We start from the raw sequence: 7,428 nt of genomic DNA on the forward strand, positions 1-7,428 counted from the left end.
GCAGTCTAAACACTGGATTAATTGTCTGTGTGTGTATGTGTCTGTGCATGTGTGTTTTTGTGTGTTTTTGTGTGTGTGTGTGTGTGTGTGTGTGTGTGTGTGTGTGTGTGTGTGTGCATGGCTGTGTGTGTGTGTGTGTGTGTGTGTGTGTGTGTGTGTGTGTGTGTGTGTGTGCATGGCTGTGTGTGTTTGTGTGTGTCTGTGTGTGTGTGAGTGTCTGTATGAACTGGACTGCCAAAGGGATTATCCTTCATCTGTCTCTTTCACTAAAGGCCATATGTTTCTACATGAAGCCCCCAGCTCCACTGAGCAGCACACACTCACTGACGGACCAGACCACACACTGTAGAGGCTCACTCAGTAATGAATCAAGCACTACTGTATGTCTGCCTGTCTTATTAGTTCATATGCACACACACACACACACACATACACACAAACTGCCCTTGGGATTTGTGCATCACAGATTTTGGTCTATGCCAAAATACCAGCTTTATATAGCCTGTCAGCAAACCAATGACCCATATTAGACATGGCCTGTAACCACACACACACACACACACACACACACATATATGTGTAGATTTACTGCATGTATTTCCTGTAGTCTGTTATTTCATCAAATGGATAATTACCAATGAGTATTATTAGCTGCTCTCCCAGCCTTTTTGTAAACCTGCCTATAAAACATCATGGGATACAACCCTGCTCATTAAACTAGACCCTTGTTAGCACTTTTATATAACATTTATGTGCAACTTGTCCGTGTGAAATCATTTCGCAGTTTGTTGGATTTCATTTAAATTCTCACGTTGTCATTCATTTCAGTCCAGTTACTTTAATTGGCACCGGTATTTATGCAATACGACAGAGCTTTATTGACCTGTGTGGAAATGAGGTTAGTAGGATTCTACAGGAAATCTAATACAATATAAGAACACACAGGGACTATAACATGAGGATACAATAGATACAGAAACAATATTAGCTACATATATATTTTACAAACCAGTGCAAAAGAGTGTGCACAGTGCAGTCACAGCATATTGATTTGATATCTTGTTCAAAATAGTAAATGCTAATAGAAAGCAGAGCCACTCCAGTTAGTGTGATTACAGGAGCTGTCTCCCTGTCTGAGCTTCCTTCTGTCACACAGGCAGCAGTTCAGGTGGCAGGGATGCTGCTCACATTGATTGAGAGTGCTGGTTAACTGTGGTGTTGCATACTAAAGTGGTAATCATTCAATTAACTGGAAATCAATGGCGCCCATATGGGTGATCTGTTTCATTATTACCCTGTCAGTCATACAGGGCCAGTTGACTGCTTCAACACACTTACATACACACACACACACACACACAAACACAAACACACACACACACACACACGTTTTGCACATTAGCACATTTATTGGAAGACTGGACTAGGGGGGTACCAGATTTATACATGTGTCCGTGTTCATTTTGCATTTTATTTCTATTGTATTTCTATTATATCATATTTCTATATTCTATCTATCAGCTTATTGTTCTGATAATGTAATGTGCTTTAAGTTTTATTACTTTCTTATTTATTTATTTTGCAATCTTGAGAAGTAGATGAAGGAAAAAATTATTCAGGCCTAGTTTTACTTTTTAGTTTGTTGGAAACATTTCAAAATCACTGCTGGGGATGTTTTCCAGACTAATAGCCTAAAGCGACTGCAGTTTAGATTAGCAAAGCTTTATACAAAATATTATAAAACTATGCACTTCAACTAGTTGGGACAACTTTTCTGTCCACAAACGGGAGGTGGTGGGTGATGTGTACACTATATGGGGCCGGCTTCACAGAGATAGACTTTGACTGTGGCTTTGATACAACAAATAGTCAGACTTCAGATAGACATCTGAATTAATCTGTTGCACAAAGCAGTTTAGTTCTTGACTATCTAAAGCCGGACAGTGGTACAATGAATTCTGGGTAAATTAAAACTTTTTTCAAAATAAAAAAAAAATCACCAACTGAGGAACTGCATCCAACTACTGAGCTCCATTCACCCCAACAGAAAATGTTCAACAGTTACAAGGACGTTCTATTTGGGAAGAATAAAAATCTAATTGGAAAAAAAATCAGTTTGGTCTCCAACAACCTTCTCCCTTCACAATGTTAGCAAACCACAAATTATGATGTGTTTTTCAGGTGTCACTGATTGTTACCATGGTAACATTGGTCTTAGGTCTGAGTTAGTCTGGGGTTAAGGTGTCTAATTTTTTTGGTTTAATATTAGTCAGTCTTTTTTTGTGACCAGGATTGGCCTAACATCACAGACCAGTCTAAAATATCTTTGTGAAACCGGCCCATGGTTTACTGTCAGGTGGATCTTTACATGTATTTGTTGGAAGAAATAAAAGGGGGAAATATTTATAATTGTATGACATCACTTAAATGTTGAATATGTTGTTACCCTACAAGCCTTTAAATCACCCACCGACCTTGCTGCCTACATAATGGCTTCATTTTTAGCTTCTCTATGTATGCATCACATCAACCAAAAAAGTCACAAACATCCATCTCTGCTGTCACAGGGCAAATTAACATGGAAATTGGTGTGTTGCATTTTGGAATGAGGGAACAGGGCTTTAAATGATGCCGTCCCCTCCCTTTCATCCCTTCTTTTCTGTCTCTGTCTTTTTGCTTTCCTCTCAGGCCCCCAGCTCTCTTCCTTCAGCGCCGGTGGGCGTTTCAGCCCTGACACTGGCCTAATGAATGAGCGAGGTGATTTATAGCTCGAGGAGGGAGAAAAGAAGGGAGGGATGGAGGGATAGAGGGAAGTTGAGGGAGGCATGGAAAGGGTAAGGGGTGTTTTGTCACGCAGTAGAAGGTCACTAACGTAAATCTTCTTATCGTCTTATCTATTGTCCTTTGCTCTTGTTTGTTTTTTAATTCCACAGGCCCATTGGTAGAACTCATGAAAGCTAACAACCTGCTAACATCATATGCATTACAATCACTGTATGGATGGATGGGACTTCTTTTCCAAAACAGCAACTGGAGTAAAAGGGAGTTTAAAAAACTTCTAGAGCCTTTAAGTAAAGTACTGGAATAGTATGAAACGCTTTAAATCCTGAACAAACCTCTTAGGATTATTGCAGCAGTTTTCCCAAAAACAGTCCATTCAGAGGTGAAAGCTTCTCAAAAACCTTCCAATTTCTCTCTGTTTGCCTAAAATCTATTACTGTAAATGTTCATATCTCATCTAATACATTCTATAGGATTAGACTGATCATTAAGACCAGTAGTTCTCAAACTTTTTCATGTCAAGGACCCCTAAGCTGACAGTTAGACCACAGACTCCCATCTGTAAAGCTGTTAGATATTTTATTACAGAAAGTGTTTGAAACCCTTAAACATTTTATAACCCTTTAACCCTTTATAACATTTTAACACTTTATATTAAAGGCTCTAAACTGTCCTGATACACTTTGCTACTGATTCATTAAAGGTCCCATATTGTATAAAGGTAGATGTCCATGTCTTTTCTGATTATAAAGCAGGTCTAGGTTCTATATTAATACTGTGAAGGTATCAAAGCGCTCAGTCCACAGAGAAACACACACAGCCTGTATTCAGAAACTGAGCCTAAAAACGAGCCGTCAGTACTTCTGTAACTTTGTGATGTCACAACAAAGGAGTCATCACTCTCAGCTGTGCCCAAAGCCCAGTCCACCCGCACCCACCATCCAACCTTGCAGGATTTGATCTCACCAAATGTTTACCTGAAAGGGGGCACGCAGAGCCTCTCTTCTGATCTTCTTATGGTTCAACAGCAGGGCAGAGGTGGTGGAGCCTGGAGTCTATCCCTGATCACACGGTGCAACAAGCAGGGGCTCTAGTGATTCATGAAAAATGGTGAAAAATAATAAAATTCCAATCCAATCTTTGAAAGGTTATTTCACTTTATCAGACTCAGCTAGAGAATATGGCATTTTTTTTTATTTTTTTTATTGCAGACATAGATAGAAATCCACTTAACAAGTTGTCTCATTGAATATAATGTACTTTATCTGTTGTGTTCTTTATTGCTGTTGCCCAATCACAGCATTAAACATTTTCTGTAACCTGATTTTACTCAAGTACAATGACCTAATCTAAAAAGAAAGCTGTAAAGACTCTCTGTACCTAGTTGAACTGAATCCAATTTATCTTAAGTATAATAGAGAATATCATGAAGTAAATTGCATCTCAACAACCTCTGAGAAATGTGAAAATAAAAAAGTAATTGTTCCCCCAAGGCTGTATGAGATATAACTGTACTGGACCTGTGGATAGGTCATCATGTGTAAATTATTATCCGTGTAGGTTACACAATAAATTGTGGTATCAGACTTTAAAAAGGAAAATCAATCAAACATCAATGCATTCAACAGTGTTCTCTCCACATGCTACTGTTTGTTTTTTTTTAAGATTTTTTAAATATTTTCTCTCTGCTGCCACGTCCTCCATCTCTATCTGCAACAAAGCTGTGCTGCAGTATCTCATCATGCCCCTTTCAGTGGATCACAGAGCACTGAGAGAGGAAACACACCCAAGGCTGTTCGTGTGTGTGTGTGTGTGTGTGTGTGTGTGTGTGTGTGTGTGTGTGTGTAACCGAGTGTGCGTCTGAGCCTGTGAGTTAGAGAGTTTGTGTATGCCAGGACACGGCGAGCATCTGTAGAGCACCGGAGGGTAATGCATGCCTTGTCTCAGGTGGACAGCAGGAGGGACTGTGTGTTGCACTTCTAGAGTACAGAGCTTGGCAATTTCATGCTCCTTGGCGCGTGCAGCACTCACCCAGGCGCAATGCACTGTGAAGTTGGAGGAAGAATGAAGCATTAGGAGAATGAGAAGCAAACATAGCTGAAGCAATAAGGCACAGTTATTTATTTATTTAGGTCCGACTGCAGTTGAAGGCTTTGAGGAGATTAGGTTTGCTTCAGGAGTTTTTAGAAGTTTGCAGAAGTGTGCACAGTTTTCAGGCTCCCTCTTATTGATCACTTATATGACTCAGTGTGTGTGAAGAAGAAATCTCAGTCCTGAATCTACTGCATACATTTGGACAGATCCCATTAGAACAGTGAGGAATTTGAGAGGATGGATTGAAAAACGAGTTTTGTTTTTGGTCTTTTCAAAAATTCACAGCTTCAGTCATATGACTTTCCCGGAGCTGCCATGTGACCTTCATGACCTCAGTGACTTTCATGTGGCACAAAGTGTTGATGACCCACAGTTTAAAATGTCTACTCATCAGCCATTAGAACCTCACGAGAGAGTCGCTCATCTACAAGCACATGTGTAAAATCATTATTTTAACTTGTGAAATAATATTTGTAATGTTGCAAACACCCCGACTGATCCCCAGGTTATCATACGTGTATGTTTTATATGTGCTTCATATGTGACAAACCTTTTCTGTGTACCTGTTGCTTCCTGTGTGTGTTGCTGCTTTCTTTGCAGGTACTAGAGGTGGGCGTGGCAAATGGTCGTCAGTACCTGGGCTCATTAGCACATCTGGCACACCTGGACCCCGTGTGCTAGTGCTCCTTTTAAAGCTGTGATGGAGCTCCGTTCTGGTTCTCTCTCCTCCTTGCACCATACAACATTGCACTCACACACTTCCTCACCCATGCACACACTTTCACTGCTGATCTTACAACCATGCCGTCGTCAGTGGAAGTTCTCCTCCTAGATTAGATTTGTTGTTTTGATGCCTCTGCGCCGGCGACATGGCGTTATGTTTTCGGGTCGTCCGTCTGTCCATCCCATTCTCGTGAATGCTATATCTCAGTAATGCCTTGAGGAGAATTCTTCAAATTTGGCACAAACATTCACTTGGATTCAAGGATGAACGGAAGAATTTGGTGGCCAAAGGTCAAAGGTCACTGTGACCTCACAAAAGACATTTTTGGCAAAAAATCATAAACTGATTGTGACACAATTCAACTCAGATATCTATAAGGATAAAATGAAGTGATGACATTTTATAACCAAATGGTCAGAGATCAACTTCACTGTGACATCTTAAATGTTCGGCAAAAACATGCTGTAACTCAGGAAGGAGATTCTGATCCTATTTTCAGCAAACTGGCGATTGGCAATTGGCAGAGGGATACAACTGAAAGGTGCTAAATACTAGTTTTTCAAAATAAAACATGTTGTTAATTGGCTTGTTTGTGTGCATCTCTACCTTTTGTCATGGCAGTGCAGACCCGTTTTGGCACCTTTGGCTTAAAGGACAGATTCCCATATTTCAGGTCTTTCTTACGACACTCCAGGGCACTCATCCACTCTTCTGACTCAGAGCTAAAAATGCATTTTAAAGTTCATCTGAAGATAATATGATGCTTCAGCTGTCTCTGACACATCAAATGGGTCCCAGTCTTTTTAACACAAAAGTTCCTCTTTGTGTTACTGTCCCTCCACTGTACTGTTTCCAGGGAGACAGAAATACAGAATTTCATCTGAACCAGACTATTGTTGTGTCTGAAGTCACTCACTCAGTCACTGCTCCCTGCTCGCCATGTAAAAGACTATATAGTGAGCTCATCAGCAAGAAAGACACTTTCAGACACATTTTCTCTGCGCCGTTTCTCTTTCAGCGAGAGCGCAATGTATGATCATATGTAACTGCTTGGTTAGTTTATGGGATACTGAGTCCACAATATAGGGTATAATAATTCTCACTATACATTCAACAGCACTATAAAATGGCTCATTATACTAATTATATGTTTTAATTATTACTCATTATATAGTGGAATATATAGGGAGTATAGTGGGTGATTTCAGACACAGCCTATGACTTTGTGTGAATGTAATCCTTGTCTCTTCTTCCTGTGTGCATGGATTCCTCTCTCTCTCCCCTGTGTGTTTACTTCCTCTCTCTCTCTCTTTGTGTGAATGATGTGCTTAGTTTTGCCTCTTGCCCGCTGTGTCGTCTGTCCTCATTCCAGGTCTCCACAGTGTAGAGGAGGTTGTGTGGCTCAGGTCCTGTCTGTTTGGCAGCACCTAAGAGTTACCATATTCTTCATAAATGTTTATAATCCTTTTCTAATGTTGTTAGACAAATTTTCCATCCTTAAATGTTCCTCTTTTCTGTACACGACTTTTATTTCATTACATGTCTGTCTGTCCTCTCGAAGCGCCTGAGATTTCTTCTATTTTTCATAATTCTGGATGGTTTTCAACTCACCTTCAGCCCTGTCCACTTAAGTTTCACAGATTCACTGTGACTCTGGGTCACTTTGTTGTAAAAGTCCAGATAATAGAAGCTGAGAAATCATGGGAGGAACAGATATGACTCAGAAGGACATGAAGTAAACTGAAAATACTCCTGCATGAAAGACCAAGACTGTTTAATACACTGTGATTCACTTCCTGAAAGCTGCTCCACAGAAACAGAATGAAGGC

This window comes from Seriola aureovittata, chromosome 15 (genome assembly GCF_021018895.1).
Source record: "Seriola aureovittata isolate HTS-2021-v1 ecotype China chromosome 15, ASM2101889v1, whole genome shotgun sequence".
In the NCBI taxonomy this organism is placed as follows: Eukaryota; Metazoa; Chordata; class Actinopteri; order Carangiformes; family Carangidae; genus Seriola; species Seriola aureovittata.